The sequence below is a fragment of the Ictidomys tridecemlineatus genome, chromosome 3, assembly GCF_052094955.1.
Source record: "Ictidomys tridecemlineatus isolate mIctTri1 chromosome 3, mIctTri1.hap1, whole genome shotgun sequence".
Classification (NCBI taxonomy): Eukaryota; Metazoa; Chordata; class Mammalia; order Rodentia; family Sciuridae; genus Ictidomys; species Ictidomys tridecemlineatus.
Window position 1 is genome coordinate 60,944,144 of NC_135479.1, and position 13,688 is coordinate 60,957,831.

Here is a 13,688-nt window from a genome sequence, read left to right on the forward strand (position 1 = left end):
TTTGTCATTTTGTAATGCAGAGTAATACTCCATTGTGTATAAATGCCACATTTTTTTTATCCATTCGTCTATTGAAGGGCATCTAGGTTGGTTCCACAGTCTTGCTATTGTGAATTGTGCTGGTATGAACATCGATGTAGCAGTGTCCCTGTAGCATGCTCTTTTTAGGTCTTTAGGAAATAGACTGAGAAGGGGAATAGCTGGGTCAAATGGTGGTTCCATTCCCAGCTTTCCAAGAAATCTCCATACTGCTTTCCAAATTGGCTGCACCAATTTGCAGTCCCACCAACAATGTACAAGTGTACCCTTATCCCCACATCCTCGCCAGCACTTGTTGTTGTTTGACTTCATACTGGCTGCCAATCTTACTGGAGTGAGATGGTATCTTAGGGTGGTTTTGATTTGCATTTCTCTGACTGCTAGCGATGGTGAGCATTTTTTCATGTACTTGTTGATCGATTGTATGTCCTCCTCTGAGAAGTGTCTATTCAGGTCCTTGGCCCATTTGTTGATTGGGTTATTTGTTATCTTATTGTCTAATTTTTTGAGTTCTTTATATACTCTGGATATTAGGGCTCTATCTGAAGTGTGAGGAGTAAAGATTTGTTCCCATGATGTAGGCTCCCTATTTACCTCTCTTATTGTTTCTTTTGCTGAGAAAAAACTTTTTAGTTTGAGTAAGTCCCATTTGTTGATTCTAGATATTAACTCTTGTGCTATGGGTGTCCTATTGAGGAATTTGGAGCCCGACCCCACGGTATGTAGATCGTAGCCAACTTTTTTTTCTATCAGATGCCGTGTCTCTGATTTGATATCAAGCTCCTTGATCCATTTTGAGTTAACTTTTGTGCATGGCGAGAGAAAGGAATTCAGTTTCATTTTGTTGCATATGGATTTCCAGTTTTCCCAGCACCATTTGTTGAAGATGCTATCCTTCCTCCATTGCATGCTTTTAGCCCCTTTATCAAATATAAGAAAGTTGTAGTTTTGTGGATTGGTTTCTGTGTCCTCTATTCTGTACCATTGGTCCACCTGCCTGTTTTGGTACCAGTACCACGCTGTTTTTGTTACTATTGCTCTGTAGTACAGTTTGAACTCTGGTATCGCTATACCTCCAGATTCACACTTCCTACTTAGAATTGCTTTTGCTATTCTGGGTCTTTTGTTTTTCCATATGAATTTCATGATTGCTTTATCTATTTCTATAAGAAATGCCGTTGGGATTTTGATTTGCATCACATTAAACCTGTGGAGAACTTTGGGTAATATCACCATTTTGATGATGTTAGTTCTGCCTATCTATGAACAGGGTACATTTTTCCATCTTCTAAGATCTTCTTCTATCTCTCTCTTTAGGGTTCTGTAGTTTTCATTGTATAAGTCTTTCACCTCTTTTGTTAGGTTGATTCCCAAGTGTTTTATTATTTTTGAGGATATTGTGAATGGAGTGGTTGTCCTCATTTCCATTTCAGAGGATTTGTCGCTGATATACAGGAATGCCTTTGATTTATGCGTGTTGATTTTATATCCTGCCACTTTGCTGAATTCATTTATTAGCTCTAATAGTTTTTTTGTAGACCCTTTTGGGTCTGCTAGGTATAGAATCATGTCATCTGCAAATAGTGATAATTTAAGTTCTTCTTTTCCAATTTTTATGCCTTTAATTTCTTTCGTCTAATTGCTCTGGCCAGTGTTTCGAGAACTATGTTGAACAGAAGTTGTGAGAGAGGGCATCCCTGTCTTGTTCCAGATTTTAGAGGGAATGCCTTCAATTTTTCTCCATTCAGAATGATGCTAGCCTGAGGCTTAGCATAGACTGCTTTTACAATGTTGAGGTATGTTCCTGTTATCCCTAGTTTTTCGAGAGTTTTGAACATAAAGGGATGCTGTACTTTGTTGAATGCTTTTTCTGCATCTATCGAGATGATCATATGGTTCTTATTTTTAAGTCTATTGATGTGGTGAATAACATTTATTGATTTCCGTATATTGAACCAGCCTTGCATCCCAGGGATGAATCCTACTTGATCATGGTGCACAATTTTTTTTGATATGTTTTTGAATCCGATTTGCCAGAATTTTATTGAGGATTTTTGCATCTAGGTTCATTAGAGATATAGGTCTGTAGTTTTCTTTCTTTGAAGTGTCTTTGTCTGGTTTAGGAATCAGGGTGATGTTGGCCTTGTAGAATGAATTTGGAAGTTCTCCCTCTTTTTCTACTTCCTGAAATAGCTTGAAAAGTATTGGTATTAGTTCCTCTTTAAAGGTTTTGTAAAACTCTGGTGTATACCCATGTGGTCCTGGGCTGTTCTTAGTTGGTAATCTTGATGGTTTCTTCTATTTCCTCAATTGATATTGGTCTGTTTAGATTGTCTATATCCTCCTGACTCAATCTGGGCAGATCATATGACTTAAGAAATTTATCGATGCCTTCACTATCTTCTATTTTATTGGAGTATAAGGATTTAAAATAATTTCTGATTATCTTCTGTATTTCTGAGGTGTCTGTTGTGATATTGCATTTTTCATCCTGTATGCTAGTAATTTGAGTTCTCTCTCTTCTTCTCTTCGTTAGCATGGCTAAGGGTCTGTCGATCTTATTTATTTTTTCAAAGAACCAACTTTTAGTTTTATCAATTTTTTCAATTGTTTCTTGTTTCAATTTCATTAATTTCAGCTCTGATTTTAATTATTTCTTGCCTTCTACTTCTTTTGCTGTTGTTTTGCTCTTCTTTTTCTAGGATTTTGAGATGAAGTATGAGATAATTTATTTGTTGTTTTTTTTCTTTTTTTAAGGAATGAACTCCAAGCAATGAATTTTCCTCTTAGAACTGCTTTCAATGTGTTCCATAGATTTCGATATGTTGTGTCTGTGTTTTCATTTATCTCTAAGAATTTTTAAATTTCCTCCTTTATGTCTTCTATAACCCATTGATCATTCAGTAACCTATTGTTCATTCTCCAAGTGATGCATGATTTTTCCTTCCTTCTTTTATCGTTGATTTTCAGTTTCATTCCATTATGATCAGATAAGATGCATGGTATTATCTCTACTCCTTTATATTGTCTAAGAGTTGCCCTGTGACATAATATATGATCTATTTTTGAGAAGGATCCATGTGCTGCTGAGAAAAAAGTGTAGCTACTTGATGTTGGGTGGTATAGTCTATATATATCAATTAAGTCTAGGCTATTAATTATGTTATTGAGTTCTATAGTTTCCTTATTCAACTTTTGTTTGGAAGATCTGTCCAGTGGTGAGAGAGGTGTGTTGAAGTCTCCCATGATTATTGTATGGTGGTCTATTAGACTCTTGAACTTGAGAAGAGTTTGTTTGATGAACATAGCTGCACCATTGTTTGGGGCATATATATTTATGATTGTTATGTCTTGTTGGTGTATGGTTCCCTTGAGCAGTATGTAGTGTCCCTCTTTATCCCTTTTGATTAACTTTGGCTTGAAATATATTTTATTTGATATGAGTATGGACACTCCTGCTTGTTTCTGAAGTCCATATGAGTGATATGATTTTTCCCAACCTTTCACTTTCAGTCTATGTATGTCTTTTCCTATCAAATGCATCTCCTGTAGGCAGCATATTGTTGGGTCATGTTTTGTGATCCATTCTACTAGCCTATGTTTCTTAATTGGTGAGTTTAAGCCATTAACATTTAGGGTTATTATTGAGATATGGGTTGTTCTTCCAGCCATATTTGTTTATTTATGTTACTGAACATGGTTTGTTTTCCTCTTTGATTATTTTCCCCCCTTTACTGTCCTACCTCTCACTGTTGGTTTTCATTGTTATTTTCCATTTCCTCTTTTTGTAATGTTTTGCCGAGGATCTTTTGGAGAGATGGTTTTCTAGCTGCAAATTCTTTTTAACTTTTGTTTATCGTGGAAGGTTTTAATTTCATCTTCCATCCTGAAGCTTAATTTTGCTGGATACACAATTCTTGGTTGGAACCCATTTTCTTTCAGTGTTTGAAATATGTTATTCCAGGATCTTCTAGCTTTCAAAGTCTGTGTTGAGAGATCAGCTGTTATCCTGATTGGTTTACCCCTAAATGTAATCTGTTTCCTTTCTCTTGTAGCTTTTAAAATTCTCCCCTTATTCTGTATGTTGAGCATCTTCATTATAATGTGTCTAGGTGTGGATCTCTTATGATTTTGCACATTCGGCGTCCTGTAGCCTTCTAGGATTTGGGATTCTGTCTCGTTCTTCAAGTCTGGGAAATTTTCTCAAATTATTTCATTGAATAGACTGCTCATTCCTTTGGTTTGGATCTCTATACCTTCCTGTATCCCAATGACTCTTAAGTTTGGTCTCTTTATGTTATCCCATATTTCTTGGATGTTCTGCTCATGGTTTCTTAACAGTCTTGCTGAGCTGTCTATGTTCTTTTCAAGTTGAAATACTTTGTCTTCATTGTCTGATGTTCTATCTTCTAAGTGTTCTACTCTGCTGGTAATATTCTCAATTGAGTTTTTAAGTTGGTTTATTGCTTCCTGCATTTCTAGGATTTCTGTTTGTTTGTTTTTTATAACCTCTATCTCCCTGTATAGTTGATCTTTTGCTTCCTGGATTTGTTTATGTAATTCATTGTTGAAGTGATCTTTCATTGTCTGATTTTGCTGTCTAATGTCTTCCTTGAGACTCCAGATCATCTGAAGCATGAATATCCTGAATTCTTTATCTGACATTACATCTGCTGCAGATATTACCTCTTCTAACATTGAGTTGACCTGCATTGCTTGTGGTCCTTTCTTTCCTTGTCTCTTCATACTGTTTGCGTTTCTTTCTGGTTGCTGAAACTGTTGTGTTATTGAATTTTCCCCCTATATATTTGTATTACTCTTGTATAGTTGCAAAGTCTTCCGCGCAGGTGCGGGCAGGGGCTCTGCTTCTCCTCCAATTGGGGCAATGTGCCTACCACACCGGCAGGCCGCTGGGCCTGTTCTGCCGGTTGGTAGCTTGTGCGCCTACCTTGCAGGTGTGGGCGGTGGCTCTGCCCCTCTGCGGGCCGCTGGGCCTGTCCTGTCGGTGGTCACAGTTCTGCCTCCTTTGCAGGCGCGGGCAGCGGCTCTGCCCCTCTGAAGGCCACTGGGACTGTTCTGTTGGTGGGTCACAGGTCCACCTACCTTGCAGGAAAGTGGGGCAGCTCTGCCCCTCTGCGGGTTCCTGGGCCTATTCCACCGGTGGGTCGCAGGTCCGCCTACCTTGCAGGCGTGGTTGGCAGCTCTGTCCCTCCGCGGGCCACTGGGCCTGTTCTGTTGGTGGTCACAGTTCCGTCTACCTTACAGGTGCAGGGGGAGGGGCCGGCTCTGCCCCTCAGTAGGCCGCTGGCCTATTCTGCAGGTGGGTCACAGGTCCGCCTAACTTGCAGGCATGGTTGGCAGCTCTGTCCCTCCGCGGGCCACTGGGCCTGTTCTGTTGATGGTCACAGTTCCGCCTACCTTGCTGGCGTGGGGGGAGGGGGCAGCTCTGCCCCTCAGCAGGCTGCTGGGGCTGTTCTGCTGGTGGGTCGCAGGTCCGCCTACCTTGCAGGCGCGTGGGGCAGCTCTGCCACTCTGCAGATTGCTGGGCTTACTCTGCTGGTGGGTCGCAGGTCCGCCTACCTTGCAGGCATGTGGGGCAGCTCTGCCACTCCGCAGATTGCTGGGCTTACTCTACTGGTGGGTTGCAGGTCTGCCTACTTTGCAGGCGTGGTTGGCAGCTCTGCCCCTCCTCAGGCCGCTGAGCCTGTTCTGTTGGTGGTCACAGTTCTGCCTACCTTGCTGGCACGGGGGGAGGGGGCAGCTCTGCCCCTCAGCAGGCTGCTGGGCCTGATCTGCTGGTGGGTCACAGGCCCGCCTACCTTGCAGGTGCGTGGGGCGGCTCTCAATGTAACATTCTTTAAAAATTTGTTATGTAAAAAAATGTTGTCGACTGGGGTTGTTGCTCAGTGGTAGAGTGCTTGAGTAGCACATGTGAGGCATTGGGTTTGCCCTCAGGATCACAATACAAATAAATAATGTTATCATGTCCATCAACAACTAGAAAAGTGTATTCAAAAATCATGTTTATCTCCCCAAATAATTGAAACTTTCATCTTTGTGTATCCTACATTATTATTAATTTTTATTTATATTTTCCTTGTTCATTTTCTAATTTGGAAAGTATTTTCTAATTTGGAAAGTACATGTGTTGTAACAGTTTTTTTTTCAAACATTCTTGAAGTTACTTTATTTTCTTGTAAGTAAAGGCCTTCTAATATGGAATGAATACTAATTTTTGAAATTATTTTGTTGCTTTTTGAAAGCCTATTTAACTTTCTCTGTTTTTCTAAAATATCAGCCCATATTTATGTGTTGTAGAAAATTTCTAATTTACTTGCCAAAGGGAGGATTTGATTTTAGTGTAGGAAATTTCTTCAATTGGTATGATATATATATAATGTATATTAGATAGAATAACTCAGAAACTTTATATTATTTCATGTATATGATCATATGATCAATGTTGTTAATTTTTTGGGGAAATGTTTTGATTACAATGACTGTGTCTCCTAGTGCCACACAGATGGGGAAATCCCAGTCTCTCCTAATCCCTGAGCACTCTCCATACTGCATATCTCTGCCACAATCAAGTGAGTCCCTTGCACCTCCAGACACTAGAACATGCCAGTGGAATCCCATTGAGCAGAAGTCAGAATGAACCCATAATCACTGTCCAATTATCTTTCTGCTGTCCTCTGATGAACACAGGTGTGAACTGACTCAATCAATTAGGCCTAGGATGAAAGTCAGAACTGATGCCGAGCCATCTTCTGCAGTCATGGAGAGTAAACTGAAGGAGACATTCCAGTGTGGTGTGCAGCTTATCAGGAAGAAGGAGAGATGTGAGTGAATGCCCTTCTCCACAGAGTTGGGAATGGGGCAAGAGGCAGACAGTTTTAGGGTACCCAGCAAAGGAAGTGGTTTATGTGTAAAAGTAGAAATGAGATAAGCCTGTGTCTCCACAGTTAAGAGATCAGAGAAGCTTAGGAAAAAGAAATTTCCTCCAAGAAAGCTTCAATTTTATTTTGCTTCCAAGAGAAAGACTTCAAATACTAATTAAAGTATGAAGAGCTCATCAGTAATTTGAGGAACACTGTAGACCCTCTTATCCTGGAGAATCTGTTCCAAGATCCCTAGAGGGTGGCTGAAACTGTAGATAGTACTGACCCCTATCTACAAGCAGTTCAGTTCTCCCCAGCTTATCTCATGGCCAGATGGTTGTCAAGGTACTGATGGGTGGGTAGCCTATAGAGCATGAATCCATTGAACGAAGATACAATTCACTTCATGGTCAGAACAGAGAGTGATATTGCCTGATTTCATCATTCATTCAGAATGGTGAGCAATTTAAAATGTATACATTGTTTATATCTGTGATTTTTTAATTACTCAGGTAATTTGTGGGTGAGTGAAAACATAGAAACTAAAATTATTTTTTATTTTATTTGATTTTAGATATACATGATAGTAGATTATATTTGCATATATTATTCACTCGTGGGAAAGTGAAATCTTTGATAAGAAGGAACTGATGCATTTTAGACTTTTTCATTGTTATGACCAAAAGACATGACGTGAAAAATTAGAGGAAAAAAAATTTTTTTTTCTTTGGGAGGATCACAGTTGCAGAACTCACGATCCTCCTGCCTTAGCCTTCAGTGCTTCTGGGATTATAAGAGTGTGCCAGCACACCTGGCTATTTATTATTCAGTCTTTTAAAAAAAGAAAATCCTCTCATTTGTAACAGCATGGATTCCTGAGGATATCATGCTTCTGAGATCAGCAGACACAGAAAGAGAGATACTGCTTGAGCTCACTTCTGTTTGAAACCTAAAATAGGCCGAGAGTCCATGGTGGGCATCAGGGGTTGTTGAGAGGGTAAAGGGGTAGGTGATGTTGGTTAAAGGGTATAAACATAGTTATACAAGATGGAGATATAATGGTTATACAAGATGTAGCATGGTGAATATGATTAACAACATGGGTTGTTTGAAATTTGCTAAGGGGGTAGATTTGGGGTATTCTTTCCATACACACACTGAGAAGAAAATGGTGACTGTGAGTTGATAGGTAACTTCATTAGTTTGTGGTGATCATTTCACAATGTATCAAAACATCAGGTTTTGTACATTAATGTATAAAATTTAATTTCAGTTACACCTCAACAATAATGTTAACAAAAACAGAAACCAAGAGTCTGCATGGTGTGGGCACCAGTGCTGACGGACGGAACAAGGTCAGCCTTTCTCAGGGGATGCACCCAAAGAGCCATTCATTGGGAGGTCAGTGCCTTCTTACTGTTGAGAAGCAACCTGGCTCTTTAGGAGATCTTGGGGATTGTTTCCAGGTAACATCACCACTCTCTAGATCAAAAAGCACTGGTGGATTTTTAGCAGGAATTACCTCACTGCTGCCCACAAAGCTCCTGTCATCAGCATGAAAGGTTTATGTTTTAAGTAGGATCAAAGCTGTAGCTACTTATTTTCCTTATTAATTTTTGTGTTTGAAGATTCTGAGTTAGTTAATTATAATTTCCTCTAATGTTCACAGTAGGTCCATAGATAAGAAGCCCTTGACAAATCCAGCACTTAGGTTGGCCTGCTGGATGCATAAGGAAATGCAAAGGAACAAGAGTTAAATATATGATGCTTTGGTTATTGATAATTGTCATGTCTTCAGTGGAAGAAAGGGATGGACCAGGTTTATATGGCAACCAATGCAAACTCTAGCCTTTAACTGAGAACCTCTGTCAAAGGAGGGTGTTGTGAAAGATGCTCACAGTGGGGCTTTTCTCTTTCAGCAAACTTTAGGTGCCACTCTTAGAATCAGAATTCTTTCTAAAGGGGAAATATATGCTGAAACTACAGAGAGAAGGCTAGGCAAATTCCCAAGAGAATGAGCAAGGACAGAGGAGAGTCAAGGGGCTCATCTTATCAGGCTGTAAACAGTTCTTAATAAATGGAATGAATAGGGTAGGGGTTGCAGCTCAGGGATTGAGCACTTGCCTCAAATGTGTGAGGCACTGGGTTTGATCTTCAACACCACATTAAAAAAATAAATAAAATATTGTGTTCATCTACAACTAAAAAATATAAAAAAAGAAAAGGGTGGAACAAATCAGATATTGATGGAGTAAGTACCAAAGCTTAGTACAAGACTCCCAGAAGTTATGTGGCTCCTATGAGACATGTTTTTCATATATTTGTTGACTGATTATATATCCTCTTCTGAGAAATGTCTGTTCAGTTCCTTGGCCCATTTATGGATTGGGTTATTTTTTTTGGTGTTTAGCTTTTTCAGTTTTTATATACACCCTAGAGATTAGTGGTCTATCTGATGTGCAAGTGATAAAAATTTGTTTGTAAGATGTAGGCTCTCTATTCACATCACTGATTGTTTCTTTTGCTGATAAGAAATTTTTTAGTGAATCCATCCCATTTATTTATTTATTTTAAAAATATTTATTTTTTAAGTTTTAGGTGAACACAATATCTTTATTTTTTTAATGTGGTGCTGGGTATTAAACCCAGTGTCTCATGCATGCTAGGCAAGTGCTCTTACCACTGAGGCACAACTCCAGCCCATCATCCCATTTATTGATTCTTGATTTAAATTCTTGTGCTATGGAAGACTTATTAAGGAAGTCAAGGCCTAATCCAACATTATGGAGATTTGGACCTACTTTTTTTTCTATTAGATAGAGGGTCTCTGGTTTAATTCCCAGGTCCTTGATCTATTCTGAGTTGAGTTTTGTGCATGGTGAGAGATAGGGGTTTAATTTCATTTTGTTGCATATGGATTTCCAGTTTTCCTAGCACCATTTGTTGAAGAGGCTACTTTTTCTCCAATGTATGTTTTTGGCACCTTTGACTAATATAAGATAATTTTAATTATGTGGGTTAGTTTCTGTGTCCTCTATTATTTTCCATTGCTCTACCAGTCTATTTTGGTGCCAATACCATGCTGTTTTTGTTACTATTGCTTTGTAGTATAGTTTGAGGTCTGGTATTGTGATGCTATCTCCTTCACTCTTCTTGCTAAGGATTGCTTTAGCTATTTTGGGTCTCTTAATTTTCCAGATGGATTTCATGGTTGATTTTTCTATTTCTATGAAGAATGTCACTGGGATTTTGAAAGAAATTGCATTAAATCTGTATAGTGCTTTTGGTAGTATGGCCATTTTGACAATATTAATTCTGCCTATCCAAGAACAAAGGAGATCTTTCTATCTTCTAAGGTCTTCTTTAATTTCTTTCTTTAGCATTCTGTAGTTTGTTGTAGAGCTCTTTCACCTATTTTGTTGGGTTGATTCTCAAGTATTTTTTTTTGAGGCTATTGTAAATGGCATAGTTGTCCTTATTTCCCTTTCAGAGGATTTGTCACTGATGTATAGAAATACCTTTGATTTATGGGGTTGATTTTGTATCCTGCTGGTTTGCTGAATTCATTTACTAGTTCTAGAAGTTTTCTGGTGGAATTTTTTGGGTCTTTTATCTACAGAGTCATATCACTGGCAAATAGTGCTAATTTGAGTTCTTCTTTTCCTACCTATATCCTTTTAATTTCTTTCATCTGTCTAATTACTCTGGAAAATGTTTCAAGAACTGTGTTAAATAGAAGTGGTGAAAGAGGGCATCCCTGTCTTGTTCCAGTTTTTAGCGTGAATGCTTTCAATTTTTCTCCATTTAGAATGATGTTGGCCTGGAGCTTAGCACAGATAGCTTTTATGATCTTAAGATATGTTCCTGTTATCTCTAGTAGTGTGAAATCTTAATTAGACATTCTAAATTTAAATAAGATGATTGCTTGAGCCCATACAAGAAATGGGATTTGAAGAGCATTGGCTAGAAGCTGGAGCACTGGAATGGACAGATACTTTTTAACATTGTGCTGGGTAAAGTGTAACCAGGGGCTTGCACAAAATCCTGTGAGCACCTCCCAGTGATGATTGATAGAATTTTGACCAAGAGAACGTTCATTAGTTGAAAATGTCCCTGTAACTGAAGAATAAAAAATATTCCTGAAACACAAAATATGCATGATATCTTAGGTGATGTTGGAGAAATGCTGTAATGGGGAGGGCTGGTAATAAATGAAAAGGCTTGTGCAGAAACCTACTCTCAGGAGATGCAGAGTTAGTTGACATATTCCTGAGCAGTTTGGTCTTTTTCCTAGGACTGACTTTAGAGCAACCTGTGAAACTTCTGGATTCTATCTCCACTTGGACTCTTCCCTTTGAACAGCTAGTGATTGATAAAGAGCTGGTTGGTTTCTGGATGGCTGCGACATGCACACAGTAAAATCAAGAAAAGGTAAAAGCAGATCAACTTTGTAGTTTGAATTCCATGATGTTTGCTCTGTATTTGGTTTCTATCCTGACTGATGGGAGTCAGGTTCAGTTGCCTGCCCTAATCTTGAGGCAGAGGGGCAAAGGAAAGCTGGTCTATTTAGGGAGTGCCTCTATGGGGCACAACCCATAGAAATCACTAGGGAATGTGAAAGGTGCATTGAAGTAGGAGTTGCCATTGTTTACCAGAAGACCCTCCATCCAGGATTGGGACATAATTTGAATTGACAAGTAGGTTTTCCAGTGTGCTTGCTTGAGTTGGTCACCTGGGTGCATGGTAGGGGGCTGTAGCAACACACAGATTGGCTGTCTGCAGACATGTTGAATTTGCACCCTGTGAGGTGCAAGGTACCTGTAAGAACTATCCTGTCCATGAGGGAGGGAGGAGGATGGTGCCTCTGACTATGGGGCAGATTCCCAGAGGAGAAGGCCTTGCCCAGAGCTGGCAATTCTGTATCCCTGGGACACTATGGTCTGTACCCGCAGGAAGAGAAACAGACTCTGGACTGGCTCATGTGACCTTGAAAGCTGATGAGTCCCAAGATCTGTAGTCCTCAAGCTGGTGTCTCAGGAGAGCCTGTGGTGGAATTCCAGCCTGATCCTAAAGGCCTGAACACAAGAAAGCCAATAGTGTAGTTGAGGTGAGAAGGTGGTTGGTTGATACCCACAAACTAATGTTCAAGTTCACATCTGAAGGCAAATGAAACCCATGTCATGGCTCAAAGGCAACTGGGCAGGAACAGTTCACTCTTACTCAAGTGTTTTGCTTTATCCAGTCCTTCAACTGATTGGATGAGGCCCATTCCCGATGGGTAGTGCTTTTCTTGATCTACTGATTTACATATTTCTCTCATTATAATCACACCCCAAATCAGGTTTTCTAAATATGTGAGACCCCTGTGGCCCACTGACATTGACCCTTGAAATAAACAGATAACAGTCACTTATGCTTCAGTTAGTAATAAAAACTGACACATGAGCTATTAAATGTTTTTCATCTTCTTGACAATAATATTTCAATGCCTTTCCAAAACCATTAGAAATTACCTCATAAATTTATAAGCCCATTTATAATTAGGAACAACAAAAAGAAATATGGAATTTATATCACTCATGAAGTCTAAATTTTCACTAGTAATACACAAGAGTAAAATATTTTATTGTTTGATAAAAATAAATCAATTCATATTTGTTCATTGTAAGAAACATATCACTTTGGTGGGGGAATGTGGATAACTGGAGCCTGTGGTAGCCAGGAGATGTACAGGAAATCTGTACTCAATTTGATGTGCACCTAAAACTTCTCCAACAAATGAAGCTTATTAAAAACAGCAACAGTATTACCCTATATGCATATATGATTACAGAATTGGTGTAACTGTCATGTACAACCAGAAAAATGAGTTTATTCCATCTTTGTATGATGTGTCAAAATACATTCTACCATAATGTATAAATAATTAGAACAAATTAAAAAATAACAACATATCCCCAAATATAGAAAAGAGCAATATAAATTAAATTCTTTATAATAGATAGAAATGAGACAATGCTTAATAGTTAGTGGACATGAATATATAGATTACTGTATATTATTAAATAATGAGAATCAATGTATGTTTGAAGCCACGTACTAAATAACCATTAAGTACCCATTTTCATTTTTAACTGTATTGTAACCAACATATTCAAGGCACATTTATAGCAATAAATATTGGACAATGCCATTAATGAGTAAATGAATATGAAGTTTCTGGAATGTTGATCCAGCACAATAAAAAGCAAACACCTCAGTTTTTAAAAACTATATTATTTGAATAAAGACAAAGCTAATTTGCAAATACATATAATATCCTTCAGATTCATGCAAATTAAAATCTCTCTAGAAAAAAAATACTCTGAAGTCTAACTTACAATGAAAATTTTATTTCATATCAAAGCCCTTTTTCTGCTTTTTTCATAGATGTTCTAAGTGGATTCAATAGCAACACAGTGAAATTTGGGCTCTACTGTAGGAGACAGAATATTGTGGCCTGTGGAATTAAACATTGTCAGGACCACTTAGGCATAACAAATTTTGTAGCAGACAAAATCTCACCCTTGCCATCTGCAAGAGAAAAGGAACTTTCTATTTTCTATGGAAATACTCCTTGCTCCATTGCACTTTTAACCTTTACGTCAGGAATTGTTAAAATGCCAACAAATGATGTGAAAGAAGAAATCTAATAAGTGTATATTGGGTCATTTATTTCAAAGCATACCTGGAGAGCATATTTAAAGGAATATAATAATTCATTCCATT

The 13,688-nt window shown here is 38.5% G+C and overlaps 1 long non-coding RNA gene across 1 annotated transcript in view; it reads left to right on the top strand.

Annotated features, from left to right (window-relative positions):
* The window catches only part of LOC120884224 (uncharacterized), a 30,826-nt gene that overhangs the window by 8,008 nt on the left and 9,130 nt on the right, over positions 1–13,688 (top strand). Inside the window, exon 3 of the long non-coding RNA XR_013436383.1 lies at positions 11,215–11,351. This is a non-coding gene — a long non-coding RNA (uncharacterized LOC120884224). The remainder of the gene's footprint in view (positions 1–11,214; positions 11,352–13,688) is intronic.